The sequence below is a fragment of the Harpia harpyja genome, chromosome Z (genome assembly GCF_026419915.1).
Source record: "Harpia harpyja isolate bHarHar1 chromosome Z, bHarHar1 primary haplotype, whole genome shotgun sequence".
Taxonomy (NCBI): Eukaryota; Metazoa; Chordata; class Aves; order Accipitriformes; family Accipitridae; genus Harpia; species Harpia harpyja.
Genome location: NC_068969.1, coordinates 65121811 through 65141415, shown reverse-complemented (window position 1 = coordinate 65141415; position 19605 = coordinate 65121811). Strand labels below are relative to the sequence as shown.

The 19605-nt window shown below is 41.6% G+C and overlaps 1 pseudogene; it reads right to left on the bottom strand.

Annotated features, from left to right (window-relative positions):
- Positions 1 to 239: 239 nt before the first annotated feature.
- Positions 240 to 17742, bottom strand: LOC128136662 (long-chain fatty acid transport protein 6-like; annotated as a pseudogene).
- Positions 17743 to 19605: the final 1863 nt, after the last annotated feature.

The following is a 19605-nucleotide window of genomic DNA, read 5'->3' as shown; positions in this document are numbered from 1 at the left end:
AGATTCTGCGGACTTGTTCTGTATATTTATTCTAGCTTCACAATATGTGTACAGAGAGTAGAGTCATGTAAGGGGCTAAGAATTAGGTTTCTGCTTCCATGAACAAAATTTTGCTACATCTGAACTGTAGTAAGCAGGTTCTTCCTTGTATGCTTTCCTGCTCTTTATAATTTCTGCCTTTCATCTGCTTTTTTTTTTGGTTGGCTGGTAAATTGGTTGGTTTGTGGGTTTGATTACATTTACCTTTGAGAAGATGCCAGCATGGCCCACAGCTCTATTTTATTAGTATAGTTCAAGAAAGAAAGATTTCCTTCTGTGGATCCATAGAATTCAAATATTTTAATTCGGCCAAACCTCATCGGAAATTCTTTCCAGACAGCAGGTCTGATATAATTTACTAGAGCAATGCCCACTTTGTGAATTCTGTCCTCTTCTTTCTGTGAACAACGAAAAAGAAACTTTCTGCATCTGAGAAAAGTGGGTCTAAATACCTGGGGTTGATCTAAAATTTTCTGATAGAACAATTTTCCTTTAGAACTGCCACTTTGGCTAAAATACTTCACAGAATAATATTTGTTTTGTAAAAATCAAACAGAAAATCAGAATTCTTGATGGTCTGAGGTTGAAGGATTTTCATAAGGTGAAAACTTTATTTCTGTAGTCCTTTGTATTTTCAGTTATAAATTCTATAACTGAGATGTATATTACAAAGATTAAAAGAATTATTTTATCGTGAAAATGTAAATAAATAGTTTTTAAGTAAGTGCCATTTCCCATAGAATGGAAGTTCCTTTCTGAACCAAAGAAAGGAATTTTTCTGCATAAATAAAATCATGTCTTGGAAAACGCTTGTGACATGCTATGGTCAGTTCTACATGTAATGGTTTTTGGTAGTAAGTTTTACACATCTGCCATGTTGCCTAAGGAACCTGAAAAAGTAGCAGAATGACTTAAAGCTCCTTACCATATCTCAAATGATTAGGCAGCTTTTAATCTTAAATCCAAATTCAGAAAAGATGGTAATCAAATCTGCAGTCAAAATGTAGTTATTAACTTGTCATTGTTACATGTCCATTATGTCATTATTGTGACTAACTACTCAAATGCTTACGTAAATTTTTCTGCATTGGGCTAGACTGCTCAGCACCCTATGTATAGGACTATAGTCAAGACTCTGCCTGTGGAAAAGCCCCCACTTTTTTTGGAGATGTAGTTGGTATTGAGTGGTTAAGTTACTGCCATAGCTGAGTGACAGCAGAAAATAAAATTATTTCAGGTCCACAGGAACAGTTTCTTCACACCAAATAAATGCATTTGTTTCCATTTCAGTGTTATTTTAAACTTTAAAAATTGTAAAAACATATTTGATTTCTAAATAGTATTAAGATGATTTCAAAATGGAACATTGCCTAAGAATTACACTGAATTATTTTAGCAGAACCGGTGTTTCAACTTTTTCACCGTTAAAAATGTTCACATAAAATTGTTTTGTAGACACTGGATTAACAGATAATTTCATTTGATCCAGAGCTGCATTTTATGGCAGGTAATTTATTTGCCACAATAGGATCAGCTGTAATGCAGACTAAACTCCACTTGTTAAAAACAGGAGTGGAGCCTTCCCTGCTTCCACTTAATGAGCTGTTTTCTTTTGCAGTTTTAATGGTAAACCTGAAGGAACAGCACAGTTTGATGACATGTATGTGATCAAACCCAATTATGAACCAGTTGGCAGGCTGATTGGCAGTTACATCATGCCTAATATTGTCCCTTCTTCAGCGCTTGGTCTTCAGGATGAAATAATGGATTTTATTAGGTTTTTTTCAAAATAGCTGGTGAGACTCTAGGACTTAGAGTAAATCTGAGGAGCTTCAGAGATTATAAGCATAGGAGACACTGTTATACTTACCTTGTTTCATCCCTGGTATAACAATCTGCAGGGCTTCCCTGCATTACCTTGAATTTTAAAATATCTTTATTTTAAAAGTTGTATGGTTCTCTTTAAAAACATTCCTCGACATACATTCTGTTTTGTTTGTTACCTTCTGTGAGGTACTGTGTTTAAAATTTAATTCTGATAGGTACATGGATGTTGGGTAAGCTTCCTGTAGACATATTTGGTCAGAGAGTAGCGTCTAGTGTCTCTGTCTACATCAAGAAATCCACGAGTGCCTCCTAGTTCCCAAATCCATGTTCTTTCTCAATTTCAGTGTGAGACCTAGGCGTGCTCTGTGGAAGCAGGTAAGGACAAACATCCTGGATGTGACCTAGAGAATACTCCAACAGGTCCCTCATTTAGGTAGCCCTAGTCTGGGGCAACACCAGGACTGCTGTGTTCTGTCATGTCACCACACGAGTCTAAGTGGAATGTAGCTGGCTAGCTTATTAGCCTGCACAGGTTTATTTCACTGTGGAAGAACCTGTGTGGTACACTAGAGGTTATATGTATTGTAATTCGGTAAGATGCCTGATCTTGACAGGATTCTACATTTACCCTGATCCACTTCTGTTGGCATCCTCAGCTTCCTCAACTCAGCTAGGCCATCTTTCTGTTTTTCCCTCTTCTTACCAGTTGCCAGTTAAATATCAATATATTCTCTGTTAAATTCTTGTTGTTGAGCCAAGTAAAGAAAGTTCTTCCTGCCTTTTCCTGCAGGAGAGACCTTTACACAACTAGTGTCGCCTAGCTAATTATTCCTTTCTTTTTTTTGATCCATGGACTACTGACATAATGTTTGTACAGACTTGAGTTCTGGCCAACAGCTTTCCTGGCTTGCTCCCTCCAATACCTTTTTGTCTTTGACCCCTCTCCTGCATCTGGACCACACAATCCTAGGTCTCTGTTCAAGCCAGCTGGTTGATTCTCTCAGATGTTCCCTTGTTGCTAGTTCTTGTGCCAATCTCTGACCAATGCAGTTGGAGGTCATGTGAACCTTGTGCTTGTACATGAAGTTTTCTGTGGTAGGTAGGAATACTTCTTGTCACCTCCCTTCAGTAACTTTCTAACTCCCAAGTATAAAATTAAGAAAATTAACCGATCTTTTCCACTGTCATTGAAAAACAAGCATTACAATATAATAAATATTTTCAGAGTTGCTTTCCTGCTGCTGCTGTGTTTGATGACGTCTTACTTTTGTCCTAAATCTGATCATGATTTAGCTCCCATGTTCTTCAGCATTGTTATCCCAGGGTTGACCAAGATTTTGCACCACATTATTAGTACTATGGCTTTATACAGATAAGTTTATCATCATATACACAGCCGTGCAATAAAATGTGCCTTTGGAACACGTCTTAAAAAAAAAAATTTAAACAAAACCTCATTCAGCAGTTTTAAAGCCATACAAAAATTAATTATCAGCCCGTAAATGTTGAATAGAGTAGCCTTCTCTTACTAAGTAACTACTTGGGAACAGTGCAGTGCAGGTGGTTAATCATTTAATCTGGTTCATGCTCTTGTTTGATCATTGAGTCTGATAAAGCTTTTACTGCTTATACCTTTCTTTATTGACCTGCCACTTGCCTGTCACTCAGATGAAAAGCTAACAAGCTTGGCTTTACAGAGGAATTTATTTTAGTGTCTGGGCATAGCTGTCCCATCCTGCCAGGCCTGCTTCTGTGTAACCACTACATTTGCTGATATAAACTTGATGGCAATCATAGAACTACAAGGAACACAAGACCCAAATTTTGCATACACTGGAAAAAACCTATCAAACATTAAAAATACTATACCATTGAGAAATGGGTAAATCTATATAACTTATAAAATATAGATTTGCTATATTTTAAAGCTGCATTTGCAAACAAGAACTTACACTGGGCTAGTTACAGAGGTAGTGTCAGAGTTCTCTTATGTACAAAACCACTGTAACATTGTATTTTCTACAGTCATTCCAAAACTAACTTGCAGAAAATCTCTTCTTCAAAACTTAAGTTGTTCCTAGGTGACGAAAACAGACAAGAAAATTCAAAATAACCTTTAAAATCTATCTTATCTTCTACCACTATTGTTAAAAAAAAGTTGTCATTCTCTTAATTCAACTAATGATAAATTCAGCTATTTAAATAAATTATAAGCTATTTCCAGCACAATCTTTCTGTTAAATGTGACTAGCACAATGGAGCCTTGCTGCTTTTTCTGAGTAGTAACTAAAAACTTACAGTACCAGAAGCAGTAGAAACAAACCTTTTAGTTATCTCCAGTTGTTAGAAATAGGTCAAAGCCTAACCATGTTGTTTCTGTCAAGATGGTGACTGGGTAACTCTGGAAAAAGAGAGCTTGGGATGAGGGAGAAGGTAGCTTGCAGCTTCTCTATTTGTGTGAGAAGCGGTGGAAAGGAAACCAGCTCAGAGTCTCTTGTTTCTGTCTCACTCCCCTTTTCCTGTTTCTTGTCAACTCATCATCCTCAATTTTTTGTTTCTGTGGCCCTGAAGTTCCTTCAGAGCTTTCCATTCCAAAAGCCACCTCATCCTAGACCTCTCACGTCTGCTACCCCATCCCTTTTTCATAGTTTTTTCTAAGTGTTGTCAGCCAAGAATTTACAACTTTCCCTGTTTCTGTCCTTTCCAAAATTCCTTTTTGCCTGAGTGCTCTTTGTCCCACATAAAGTTTCCCAGTGCCTTCCAAGTTCTGAATCCCTTCTAGTCCACTTGCTCCTAGCTTGCCTGTTCCTCCCTGACCCAGGTACCATCTCACGCAAGACTTGAAGTCCTCTCAGAGCTCTTCAGCCTCACTCACCTCAAAGCCTTGTCATTTGAATCCCAGGCCCCCCAGAGTCCCCATCTGAATGGTCCACGTAAGAAAGCAGTTATCCTACTTTCTCTGTTCCAAGACAAATCATAGCTTCAAACCTTTTTATACACTACTTTTCCCATCCCATATGCGTTTCTGTTAGGCGGCAGCAGTCTTGTTATCAGTTGCTGTAGCCCAGCATGCATGCCCGTGCTATTCCTGAAGAAACAAAGTACTGAAATGGCTTTTAAAACAGTCCAGATACATACTTACGATACCAAAACCCAGCATCTGGGCAAGACTCTAAGAACAGGAAAGGAGGATATATCTGAAAAAATAACATTGCTAGATGTCTACAAATAATTCCTATTTTCAGAATCAAAAGCGGAGGCTCCATCATTCTTCCTTTCCTTCACTTTAATATCACAAATCTGATTCTGTAAGTGTTACTCAAATATGTGACTCAAAAAGCTCCAAAACACATTGAGTTGACCTTATTCTGAAGGTTAGTTAAAGCTTCCACAATGTGTTTGTATCTTCTGACACTAAAAATCAAGCCTGACTTCTCAGGTGCCTATGTGAAAGGCCTTTTAGACTTTTGGTGTAGGATACAAATATGATTTCAGGTTAAACCTACGGAACATATGCAGTGGTATTAGTGATACACAGACCTCAAGTCACATTATATTGGATCTATGCAACAACTGGTGTCTGTTCTAAGCTTCAAAAACTATGCATATATATCTTAGATACTGTTTGCAGACTGGAGAAAGTGATAAAAATGAGAAAATGACAAAAGTCTATTAGTAGACATAGTATTTGAGTTTCTCACCAAACGGAGTTACTCACCAAAAAATAAAATGTTACAGCATTCTCAAGTTAATGAAATTTCACTAGAAGGTAAATTTTTCCTAATTCAGTGCATCCACTGATGCCAAGAAGAGAAGCAGTGATGTGGTACAATGGAAAAGTGAGATACATAATATCCTGAGAAAATGCGCCACACTGAGTAAAAGCAGGCAGATAGAGCTCTTAGATGAGTGATGATAGCAGCTTTTGGGAAACCTGGCAAAGGGAGAAGAGCAAATAATTGTAATTGTACTGCTCGCATTATTAATTTTGCTGCAAACTTGGAATGTACAGGGAGAATTGTCTTTTCTTCTCAGTCTTTGTCTGCCCTGTCCTTCAGTCTTTACCCCATGAGTATATCTTCTTAGTCTCTCAACTTCTTCAGTCTTTTTGTCTGTGAGGCTATTTAATCCTCTCATCTGCTTTGCCTGGGGGAGAAAGTGCATACCCTTCACAGGCAAGTGCCGACCGACTGTGCCTACAGTGTTCCCTCGCCACGAAGTGAGAATGGGAAAGCTTCCAAAGAGCCGCTGTGCCACTCAGCTGCTGTTGCAATACAAGTAACTTTTACAAAGTTGTTTGGCTTGACTAGAGGAAGGATTCCCCTTTCCTTCCCTGTGAAGATGAAGCTTCATTATTCAGACCAGTCTCAGAGGAAAAATTTTCTCCCAAGGCCCAAGCACTTGTGCTGGCTGCGTTTCTTTTTAGTATAGACCTGCGAAATTCTGTCACTTTGGAATCTGAGCAGCTGTTAGAGACTGACTTTATTGGCCTTATATTTAAGAAATAAAGTTCAGCAAAGGAACATCTGTGTGAAAGTTCACTAATTGGAATTACGCCCTTGTTATGCCAAGGCAAAAATAGTTTAAAGTGTACTATGCTTGTAACTAAATTAATTGCTCCCTATCTTGACTTAAAAATTCAAGTTCTATCTTTTTGTGTGCCTGTCTTGTTGCTAAATTCATACCACCTGAATTTTCAGAGAGCCGCAGTTGTACTTTGTTAGTGCACACCCTCACCTGTACTTCCCAATGTGAAGATACACATAGCTGTGTTTCTTGTGTTAATGACAGCTTTAAGGTGAGATGGAACAGGATGATCTGGCACCTTGTCTAGTTTGTCTGGTGTAGTCTGAGCATGCTGGAAAGGAGAGTTGGTGCTCATCAGCTAGACAGCAACATTATTTTCCAAGAGATGAAAAATAAATTCTTTCTCTATTGATCCCAAACAATCTGTCAAGTTAAAAAAATTATATGCTTATTATTAAAATAATTACAACTAAGACCTGATTACCTGCCTTGGAATTATATACCCTACCACCCCATACAGTAAGCTTACCATAGCCTGCAGCAGCAATAACCCACCTATTGGACAGTGAGAAGAAAATCATGTTTAGTTTCCCTGTACTTCTCATGTGGCTTTAACTGTAATAGGTAAAAACTCCCTGATCTTATCTGGTGACTTTAATATACAGTATTTAGTTTAATCAGTATGTTGTAACATTTGTCTTAATGCTTGGTACACAAACCAACTAATAAGCCCTCATGGGTTCATATGGAATTATGGAAGCATTGCCAACCTGTATTAAAGATAGGAAAAGAGAAGTAGAAAGCTTAAATAAATTGCCCAGTATTACATAATATGCCAGTAAGAGGGCCAAAATTATAGCTCAACATGCTGTACTCTTTGCTCCAAGCAATGCTACCTTGGGACCACTACTTTAAAGTAGTTCTAAAATAACCATAAATTTGTATGGGAAGGAAATCACCACTAACAAAGGGAATCTGAGCCTTCCTGTAGTCAGTGGAGTTTTATCTGCATAAGCCAATAAATAGAAATGGAAATGAGATGATGCTGAAGTATCTCCCCAGGCTGTTCACTTGCTGATACATGATTGTTTCTGCTGGTACATCGTCAGTACTTGGAGAGTTTCAGATTTAAGCCTTTTATTATACTAATTAATTCCACATATTTTTGGTGCTTATATACTTGAAATTTAAGCAAGACTATCTCCTTCCCCTCTTTTTTTAGCCAGCAGATGTGTATGTATATATGAAGTGCTTGCAGCTTTGAATGGCTCTGATTTTTTATTTTTGATAAAAAGCATTGTGGTTTAACCCCAGCCAGCAACTAAGCACCACGCAGCTGCTTGCTCACTTCCCTCTCACCCAGTGGGATGGGGAAGAGAACTGAAAAAAAAAAAAACTTGTGGATTGAGATAAGAACAGTTTAAGAGGACAGAAAGGAAAAAAATAATAATGATGATGATGATAATAATAATAATAATAACTTGACAGTATTAATAATAATAAAAGAATTTGAATATACAAAACAAGTATTGCACAATGCAATTGCTCACCACTCGCTGACCGATGCCCAGTTAGTTCCCGAGCACCGATCCCCCCAGGCCAAATCCCCCCAGTTTATATACTGGGCATGACGTCACATGGTATGGAATATGCATTTGGCCAGTTTGGGTCAGCTGTTCTGACTGTCTCCCCTCCCAACTCCTTGTGCCCCTCCAGCCTTCTTGCTGGCTGGGCATGAGAAGCTGAAAAATCCTTGACTTTGTATAAACACTACTTAGCAACAACTGAAAACATCAGTGTTATTAATGTTCTTCTCATACTGAATCCAAAACATAACACTATACCAGCTACTAGAAAGAAAATTAACTCTATCCCAGCCAAAACCACGACAAGCGTAAAGCAGTAAAAAGTCAGTAGTAAGTCAAATACAATACAGAACTTACCTTCTCCTATCACTGGTGCTTTTGCTGCATATGTATTAATGCAGTGCAGGACAGATCTGGAGTGGACACTGAAGTTGAGAAAAGCCACCACGCAGCCCAGCTGGGCCAGTCCAAACCAGACATGGTTGAAGTCAGGTCTATTACCCATCAGCAGATCCACAGTGTCACCTTTTTTCAGATTCCCATAGTGTAGGAAGACCTCTGCTATCCTGTTACTCTTGTCCACATCCTGATAGGTGTGCACCTTCCCTTCATAGATGAGGAATGGCTTGTGGGGAAGCTTTCCCACTCTCTGCATGAAAAGGTCAATTATGGAGAGAATTCCATTGCTTGCCCATTTCTTTACCATTGCTTTTAACCTCTTCCGCCTCAAGTAGTAGATCAGATCTTCCCAGAAATATGGGAAAAACCATCTTCAGAAAGACACACAGCACTTCTATTCCTCCAGCAATTGTCGAAAGCCACGTGCATAGCAGTGCTTGAGGGCAGAAATAATAGATTAGCTATTTCAGAGATATAAAATACAGTACATTAATATAATTAATAATATGTTTTAAGGCAGAGACTGGAAGTTAATAAGCTAATTTCAATTCCACCAATTAATTTGAGAATTTTTTAAGATACCATATTGGAGTTTACTAGAATACAAAGGCCCAGGAACAACATAAAAAAGAAAAGGGAGTAAAGAGTAAGAAACGTTGTGCAGTTTATAAGGACAGAGGAGCTCATTCAGAGTAAAGAATGTGGCCAGGGTGACAGTAGAATGGAAAAGACATAGATAATTAAATACAAGATGGAAATGTAGAAATTTAAGAATTATCTGAAGAACAAATAAAAAAAGGTATAAACTGAGGAAACAATTTAACACTTTCTTTTTTTTTAACTTGGAGTCAAAATTTTGTCTAGATTGTTTATTGTACCATGGCAAATCCTAAAAAAATGGAAACAAACAGTTAAATCATACAGTATCGTATGTATATTGTGAAAGTATGTTAAGTATCATGCATCTGTAAGGTGCACCAAATATGTTCTTCTTTGCTGCCTGAGTTGTTTTTTTGGTCCAATAGAATTTGAGACCATCATCTAATCCTCCACAGGTTTGAACAGTCTGATGAACATACGCTAATTTCAGGCAATATACTATGAACCTTCTGCATCTTCTGAAATAGCCAGTTTTCACCTTAGGATTTTCTGGCATTTGCAATAAATGGTGATTAATAACTTTGCATTATTTATATTATTTTCATTATTTACAATAGTGCCTGAAGTGTCAAACAAAATCATGCACAAGCCCATACTAAGATTTGGAAAAAAGCCTTTATAGCATAGCAGTTACTAACTTTGTTGATGTACTTCAGGCAACCATTAATTGCTGTTTTTTCAAATGGTTTTAGAGAAGGACTTGTGAAGATCATGCAAGATACCTACAGCTCGATATGTGTAACATTGTGTCCTTTTTAAAGTTTCAGCTATGATTACTACAAATACCTGAAACATCTTATGTGACAGTCTAGGATTCAGGAACACTTCAGCAGTACAGGCTTTTCTAAATGATGTGGCCTCCACTCTGTAGTTTAGAAATATTTTACTGACAAGCTGTACTATTACTATGTTCATCAAGCTTGTTTACATTTTTCACAATATTCAGTGAATATACAAAATCGTGGATTTTTTGCAGCAAGCAGGATCTTGTATCTACCATAAAGCATATATAATGTTGTATGGGTAAAAGAGCAGCTTAAAAATGAAAGCATTGTGGCATTAATTGCATACAAACATATAAACCAAGTTAAAGTATATAAAGCATGGCATTTTAAACTTCTAAACAAAATTTTTAAACCCATCACTTTCTGAACTAATTTGTAAAGTGACATTCTTAGTTATCCTGAAGACTGCCAATTATTCTTCAATATTATGTCACATATCAGACCAACTTTTTTTTCTTTTATATATTAAAAAAATGAAAGTAGCTACAAGTTTACTTTTCCAATAGATATGCCATTAAAACACCCTGTGTTTCAGTTCATATGGCTCCCTCATTGACTTTTTGGCTTTCTCAGAATGTTGTTATTTACTGGCCAAGAGCACTAACAGAAGACCTCATGACTTTCATGACTGTTAAGTTCTCCTCGACTATGACTTGGAAACGTTTACTCATTTTTCTTTGCCACAAGTACAAGAATGCAAGATTCACTATAACTCCAGACAGTAAATTTAGCTCTGGGGAAAGTCTAAATGGCAGAGTTTATAAACTGAACCAATAAACACATAGACATAATCTTAAGAGAAAGTAAATAAAAAGGATGATGACATAAGACTAGGCTCAGCCCTAATTTTCTTTTAGGCAAGATCAGAAGTAAACTGAATAAATAATAGGCTGGCTATAGCATTCTTATATTTCTTCTATTGCCAAGTATGGTCATGGTGTATAAGTGAGAAGTTGTAGTAGAATAAAACAGTAAAAAGACTAAAGCAGGCTGCATGAAATAATTTTGGTCTTCAGAGTTGTTTCATGATTAATAGATTTTCACACTTGAATGTGCATGGAAAGGCCCGCCAATCCCTTGTTTTAGAATTGTTCGAGCAAAATACTGTTTATGGGGTAGAAAAATTAAATACAAGTTAAACAAAGGAAATGAAATGAAAAATGTAGAATATATAGATGGAGAAGAAAAAGAGTGAATATTAGGAAATAATAGCTATTAAGAAAGAGTATGCACCTCTCTGAGTGATACTACAGTCATACATTCAGCTGCAGTCCAGAAGCCATGCTGCTATGACCTGTCCTACACCTGGAATGACAAGCCTGATACCTGCTTTTGGCTGCAGTATCCTGGTGGTACCACCTAGCTTGCTTTTGATTACTGGACTTTAGGATTCTCCAAAACATTCACAAAAGGTACATGCACAGGAATTTAATACACACTCCAAACAAAGGAGCTGCTCAAGGTAGGGAAATATTTTCTTAAATCTGGACAAACTGAAGGCATTTTGAAAAAAATAATTATTCATATGCTGTGATGAATAACTTATGATTTAGCTGTAAAAGCAAAGAACTCGGTTGTTCCCGATCTTATCAAATGCATGCTTAATTTGCAGTCTAAGCAAAACCTTTGTATTTTTCTCACAATGTCATCTACTGTTGAGATTTGGCAAGATTTGGTTTGGTTTGGTTTGGGTTTTTTTTTGTGAAGGCTGTCTGTCAATATAAGAGATAAGTGCTTGAAATCTGTGTTATCTCTCTGTTGCGTCCTTTTCACAAAGTTTCACACAGTGGAATTTTGCTGCATGTGTATCCAGATTTGTATCTCTGCATGATCAGAAATAAACTTAGTTATTCCAATGAATCAGTATGCTCTGGGATATTTTCCCTCAAGTCTTGGAAAGGTCATTTCAGCAATTAGCTTGAAATAACTGAGTAATTCCTTCAGCCTTGTTTTGAATAATGGGCAATCAGGTATTTCCAGTCCTTAGTCTTCATTTGTTTATCTGGTGAGTCATTCTATGCCAAAAAATATTACTCTAATGAAAACCGACTGCTAGCTCTTCTCAGTCTGAATTCCCTTTTTCTTTGCCCGGCTCTGGTCTGGGGTTATTCTCTTAGAAAAAGGGAAAATAAACAACAGAGCTGCCACATCAGACACAGAGCTACTACACGTCTACAGCTTCACAGGCACATGCAGATTAGCTCTGGGAGGCAGGGGATGTACTAGAGAGAGGAAGAACGCAGGAAGCATTCAGTCAGTTAAGGAGCACGTAAGACTATCCAGAAATGTTCTCCAGTCCCAGGGGAATGTAAACAGCCCTGTGTTTTGGCCCTGATGTCAAGTTCATGACCTGTTCTCTGAGGTATCTAAGATATCTCTGAATTACCTGACATACATAGCCTTTATGTAATTGCCCTTATAGTTCATATTACAATGACCCTAGAAGTGTGCACAAGACTAAGTATCTCTCATACAAACTTTAAATAGTGATCCATCTAGTTATCCAAATTTCTGCTGTGGAAAAAATATATTTTCAAGATATAAATAGACTTTTAATAGCCTTAGTGTTTTGAACATTTGCTACATAGCCTCTGCCTTGAAATTTGGAAATACAGAATAGAAATTGAATTAATGAAAATTGGTCACCAAACTCACTGGTTTTGGTTTGTTGGGGGTTTTTTTTGTGCTAAAGGGTCAGAAAGTGGGGAAACGTGGAGTTTTATTTACTTACTCCTTCTGCTTTGTTCCTCTGTTTCTTTTCTGCTTTTCCACTGCAGTCACAAGGATTGAAAACATTTCCTTTTAATGAAAACTGAGATTCTTAAGTATCTCTGGGTATTTAGAGCTTGAGCTTGAAGGAAAACACAAAAGACTAAGAAAGCAGTCAACATTATTAAAATGCACAATTACCTATTTTTCAGTATTTAGGCAACCACGTGAGTAGTGACAAATGGGAAACATTTCCAAATACAGTAAGCCCAAACATTTACTAAGAATTCAAATGAATATTCCGTTTTCCAAGTAATCTGCCGGGTTTTTCAGTAAAATACCATGATAACTTCGCTAAAAGCAATTGGATCAATAGACAGCAGAAGTTCAGTTTTAAAGCTTACCGTACTATTTAATTAATAAGAATAGACTAAGTTTATCTGATTGATGCAGAGAGAAGACAACTTCAGAAAAGTGTAATGCAAGCAATTCAAGGAATGAGTCTAATCTGACTTCAGATACATACAGGGGACTTTTTGTTTTGTGTAAATAATAAGAAATTACCTATAAAAGAAATTCAAACGTTGTAATTTAGCTAGGTTTATAACCAGTACTTTTTTCCCAGCATCTGAATGATAAGTAAACAAATATTTTCTTACCAACTTTTTGATTTTGTATTTTGATGAGTGTCCTGCATTCAGTTAGATCCTTTCTGCCTCTGTGTGTCTCTCATAGGAAGGTTGCATGGGTAATCTGAATATGTTCATTTTATCCAAGCAGATGTTCTCTTTAAACTCCACACCCATAGTATTTCAATGGTGACAGCATGCCTAGACAGACAGACTCCTGTTTCCTCGATGTCCCAAGTCTCCTGTTCTGTAGTTTCTCAGTTTTGCAGCTATTTAAAGCATGTGAGTGAAAGGAAATCAGACATTGTATGTTGAAACGCACTGTGTTTCCTGACTGTATTGAGAGTTAATTATTAAAAGAGAAAGAAGTCAGTTATGCTCTGCTAGTGTATAGGCTTCAAAGGACCATAAGCAGCAACACATAGACTTAAACAAAATGAAGGCAGTAATCTCTTAAAATTACTGTTTCGGTGTAATAGCCATGACATGTTATTCTATCTAAGAATGCAAGCAGAGATTTTGTTGTTGGTGATACCTTTGCAGCACCCTCACCCAGCAGTTTGCAGCTCAGAGACTTCCTGAGCGTGTCTTTATGTTTGCTAGCTCTCCAGTGTGCTTTTCTTTCTGGGCCTGGGATTCCGTGGGTTTGAACATTTGAAAAGCTTAGTATGCACAAAACCGAGCAGCGAGAAGTTCCGTTGCTTAATGGCAGGAGAACCACCTCCTGTTTGCTTTAAGTCATCCACCTGCTGTTCACATTTCATGCCACCTTTCCTTTCACGACACTGTCACCCTAAAATGTACAGATCCATTGCAAGTTGCTTTTATTCAGGCAGTGTGTATGTCTTGCTTTGATGCGGGTCCCTGTATCTGCCACTCAGAAATTATGGAGGTTCTCCACTGAACAACCGCTGCAGAAGGTTCATCCAGTTGCCAAGCCACATCTTTGGTCTGTTTATTCTTTTTTCAGATCTCTTCTCTTTCATTGCAAGTGCAGCTACCTCTAGGTGAAATTTAATCAGAAGAGGGCAGTACTTCACTGATTTTGACAAAGAGTTTCCCAACCTGGAGTGCTCTTAAGAGGGAGTGGTACAGCTTGTGGGGCCCTCAGAACATCCTCTGATGAGGGTTTGCTTTTCAGCTCTGCCCACTGCTTAGCTTCCAGAGCATGATATAAGCAGGTTTACCTGCAATGAACACATTTTTCCTTAACCTAATTAAAAATCGTAACTTCAACCACAACACCTCCAGTTCAGAAGGATAATATCCTGGAGGATTTTTGCTAGATCCTGGGGGAATTTTACAAGAGCATTTGCTACGTGCAGTTAAAATTGCCTCAAGTGGCTTAACTTTATGCAGTTGCGTAGAAATACATCTCAGCTATAAACCTTCCATTTTTAGGGCTGTGAAGCGTCTCACCTGATGGCTGATGATCTACTGGGTTTTTGCAAGTCAAGGAGCTTCACTTCAGTGAAGGTAGATATGGGGGAATGCAAAATATTGTAATAACCCTGAAACAGTCCCTTCCAATATGCTTATAGTTAGAATTAGTCCGAGTGGGAAAATGGCGTTTGACCCTGGACCCCGACATAATGCATGTACGTTGTGGGCACAGATCTCTGAAAGTACCTGCACAGCCCTGTGTCTGTTTGGAGCCATGCTGGTTCGAAGGGTCGATTAGTGACATACATAGGTCTGGTTGCAGGGAAGAAGACACAGTTTCTGAAAGCATCACTTGGGGTGTTAGAGTGAAGTGGGGGCACTTTTTTCATGTTGTTTTGTCATTGTCATTGCTGTTTTTATATCAGACTACATACCAGGAATTTACTTGTCCCTACAAGCAGTGTATTCGCTTGGATAGATATTTTTGCTAAGCTTTTAAGTTTTGTCAGTGTAGTTTTCAGGTATGAACGGGAAACACGCATACCCACAATGGATCTGTATTCATGAGATCAAAGCTGATGTGAACACTGATGCAGAGATGTAAGATGACTGCAGGAAGCAGTTGATCACAGTGCCGATCTGTGGCAGGGAAGGGTCTCCTGGGAGTCATTCTGATTCTGACAGAAAAAGAAAAATCATGCAGGAAATTTCTTAGAAGTGCGTGAAGTAAGGCATTTCTGTGGTATCTCTTTCCAGATTCTGGATGGTACTTCTCCCTTTTTAAAGTTGCAGAGCCTGTGGAAAGGACGCGCAAGAGAAGTTCCATATTCCGTATGTCTTTCTATTATCTTTATCTTTTTAATAGCTCCAGCTGAGAAAAATGCCGCACTATTTAAAATGAAAATGTTTACAGAGTTTGGGGATTTATGGAGTTCTGGAGGCATCCCAATTAACATTGAGGTGCATAACCTTGGTGCTAAAAAAATGAATGTATTATATGGTATATTTTCATGTGCATATATTTACATGTACCTCTTAATATGTGTTCGATTGCATGCATGCCGGACCGTTATCAAGAGGAATCCATATGAAAATGGGTAGTCACCTATTCCTGAAAGTCACGTTACAAATTAGGTCTGACAAACTGAGAGCAGAATGCGAACTAATGTTGTTAGAGTATAGACCTGCTGAGCATGAATCTAGGTCAAATGCTTCTTGCATGGGGTTCACACTTGTGATTGGAATATATAACACATGAATGCTGAGAAATAAACACCAGCCAGAATCCATGCCAGGCATAGCCTGGGACATTTAGAGTAGACCACAGGGCCTATCCGCATGGTCCGACCTCCTAGAATGAGACCGTTTACAAAATTGCCTGAGAGAGAGTACTCCAGGTACCTATGACAGTATCGTGCCAGTTGGCAAAAACCACCGTTGTGTTCTAAGACCCACAGTCCGTCTAGAGTACAGAAAAAGCAGGACATCACTATCTGATGTAATTTAACATGTCTCAGCAGAAATACAGAAGGGATTAGACTTAAGTGATGTGTGCAGTCATAACCATACCATTTATTTTGAATCCCGGCCTTTGCATCCCTAACAGAACCACTGAGTATAATTTCTTTTTGGATGGGAGGAAGTATATGAGAAACTTTTTTTTCCAGAGGTAGCTTCTCAATAATATACACCAGGAAAATAAACATCGTCTATATCGAAAGCATTCTTACCAGCTCACAGAACTGGCCATGACATGTTGCTCTATCTAAGAATGCAAGCAGAGATGTGTGATTTTGTTGTTGGTGGTGTTGTCCCCTTGTGAATAACTTATTTTAAAGGTGGGGTTTTTTTATCCTTGAAGGCAAGGACAACACTGGGAGGTAGTCACAAAGTGAGGTCAAGAAGACTGAACGGTTTCAGCTGAAATAAAAATCCCAAGATCAGCAGAAGAGAGAGAAATTATTTCTCCTAGAGCATAATGGTTATGGGTCTGTCCTAGCAGTCCTAGATTTCAGTCCATTTACTTAGTAGCAGAAACTGCACCTGTGTCATACCTCCTGGTATGTGTCCTGAGGATGGCTACTAAGTATAAGCGCAGAACTGTACTACTTTCCCTCTTTGTTTACTTTGTATAAGCAAAATGAAGTTATTAGAATAGATTCTTCACACAACTCAAATACTCCCACAGCACCGCAGAGAGCTTGAGGTTGGAAGGGACCTCCGGATGCCATCTTGTCAAGGCCGCCTGCTCCAGCAGAGGCAGCTTGAGCCCCTAAGCCAGGACCATGTCCAGACTGCTCTTCGTTATCCCTGCTCCTGTCACTGGGCACCATTGGAGAGAGCCTGGCTCCACCTTCTTTGCAGCCTCCCTTCAGGCCTTTTTATACATTGATCAGATCCCCTCTGAGCCTTCTCTTCACCAGGCTGAACAGTCCCAGCTGGCTTAGCCTTTCCTCAGAGGAGAGACACTTCAGTGCCTTAATCATCTTCACAGCCCTTTGTGGGACTCTCTCCAGCATGTTGATCTCTCTCTTGCACTGGGGAGCCCAGTGGTGGATGCAGCACTCCAGGTGTGGCATCACCAGGGCCAAGTAGAGAGGAAAGACCACCTTCCTCGACCTGTTGGCAAAACGCCTCCTAATGCAGCCCAGGACTCCCTTAGTGTTCCTTGTGGCAAGGGCACATCGTTGGCTCATGGTCAACTTGGTGCCTACCAGGACCTCCAGGGCTTTTTCTGCAAAACTGCTTTCCAGACGGGCAGCCCGCCGCATGTGCTGGTACCTGGCGTTGTCCCTCCAAGGGGCAGGACTTTGCGCTTCCCCTTGTTGAGCTTGTCGGGGATCCTGCCTTGGCAGGGTATGACCCTAGGCCAATGCAGAGAGCAGCACCGAGTTGCGAGTCTGCGCAGGAGGAGGGATTTGGGTGCCGCTGTAGCGAGGCTGCGCCTGGCAGTGCAGGCTGGTAGGAGAGCAGAGCCCCGGGACGCGGGGGCAGAGGGTGCGGTGAGGAGGAGGATGAGCCTGGGGTGATGAGCGGTGGGGCACGGCCTGGTCCTGGAGAGCCCCCGGCTGGAAACATCTGCCCTGGGAGCAGTCTAGACCTGCTGAAGGTTGACTTCAGGCAGACTGAAGGCAATTTATTTTCTTTCACAGGTCGAGACTGCTGAGAGCCTTCTGGTTGACTTGCAGGCCGGCACATACCCCCACTGCTGGCCCGGCCCTGGTTTTGGCAGCTCCTGGGCACTAGGTCTAGTTTTGCCGGCGGGGTGGCCTCTTGGGGGGCTGGGAAGAGTCCTGGGAGCTGCCAGCCGTCCTCTTCAGGGGTCGCCGTGGCCCCCCAGGTGAGCGGTCCCTGTCGCAGCTGGGACTGGAGGGACCTGCCACAGCCTCCCCCGGATCCTGGTGCGACTCTTCCTGCTCCCCGTGGGTGGGAACGGGGACGTCGGGGGGGCTGCTGGGACCCCCACGAAGAGCAGTGGCGGACGTGCTGGGGTGCTCCTCTTCGTCGACTCCAGGTGGGCTGCCGGCAGGGGCTGGGCCAGGGGCAGGAGACCCGCTTTGGGAGGCAGCAGGACGACGGGCAGCCGCGGGGCTGCCCTCCCGCTCCTCGGCAGCGTGGCCAGCCTCGAGGCCCAGCAGGCGGTGGGCCTCCCTGCTGCAGCGTTGCACGGCAACATCAATAAGCTGTTGAACGAATGTCGCCGCACGATACTGGAGGCTGACCTGCAGCAGCCGGACCAGGACCTCTTCGTCCAGCCCAAAGAGGCCCAGCACAGACAGGATGAGGTCCTCCAACACGACGGCCGTCGAAGGCTCCTCCGCAAAGATCAGCCCCAGCTGCTGTTGCAGCCAGGGCAGAAAGCGTTGGAGCAGAGCTGGGTGGTCGTCGAAAAGGGATGCCCAGGTGTCGGGCTGGAGGCCACCCACTGAAGCCCTGGGCACTGACTCCACCGCCAGCACCTGGGGTGTTACAGGGCGAGGGGGGCTGCGGGAGGCTGGGTGCCTGGGTGCTCCTCCTGCCTGGCGGGTGCCGACTGACGCTGACGCCAGCCCAAATGCTGTGATGACGACCTCTTCAAAGTCGTCATCTGCCCGCACCGAGTGCACGAGGGATTGCACTCTCCTCTTGCAGAGGGGGCACTCGGGCTTGCTCTGAGCCCACTGCAGGATGCACTGGTAACAAAACTGGTGGAGGCATGGCATCACGTAGGCAGCATTGTCCCAGCTGCCCAGACAGATGGGACAGCGGGTGTCCGGCTCCATGGCCATGCTCTCCACCTGCTGCAGTGGGCTGGGGGGAGCTGGGGATGAGAAACTGCTCCCTCTGTTTGGCACTGCAGCAGCCGGTGTCACGCTAGAAAAGGAAGAGAGGGCAGAGTCACTAGCTGGCCCAGGGAGGGGTGGAAGAAATGCCCCGGTCCCTTAAGAAGAAAACGCTCCCAGCTCCTCAGGCTGAGGTGTCCCCAGCCAGCTCACCTCTGCTCCTGTGAGCGTGCCTCCTGGGTGCCCCGGCTGCCTGGAGCTGGCAGGGCTGGGGAAAATCCTCCAATGGCTCTGGGGTCAGGCACAGGGAGCTGCCAGGAACAACTCCCCAGTCAGGACACCAGCACCAAGACCTTGCTCAACGCTCCAGCCTCACGAACTGCTCGGCTGGAGTGTGGGCACAAGCCAGCTGGGTGGGACTCAGCACCCAGCTATAAGCAGCGAGGGTCGGCTGGTCACATTCCATCGCTAGGTGACATCACAGCCCATCCCTCGGTATCGTCGGAACCCATTGTCCCATCGGGGATGTCAGCGTCCATCGCCTGGGGACATCACGATGGGCCATCCTCGCCCACGGTGCTCGCCTCAGCAGCGCTGTGGCCCCAGCACAGGCATCTGGGGTGGATGCAGCACCACTGCCCGCTCCATCCTCCCAACTCTTGCCTTGTGCTCGGCATCGGTGTTTCACACCAGTCACGGAGGCCTTGGCCGTGTCTTCCCGGGGCCCTGTCAGGTCATTCTGTCCAGGGCAGACGGCTCCAGGCGCATACGGCAAGAGGGTTCACTAGATAACATCTCG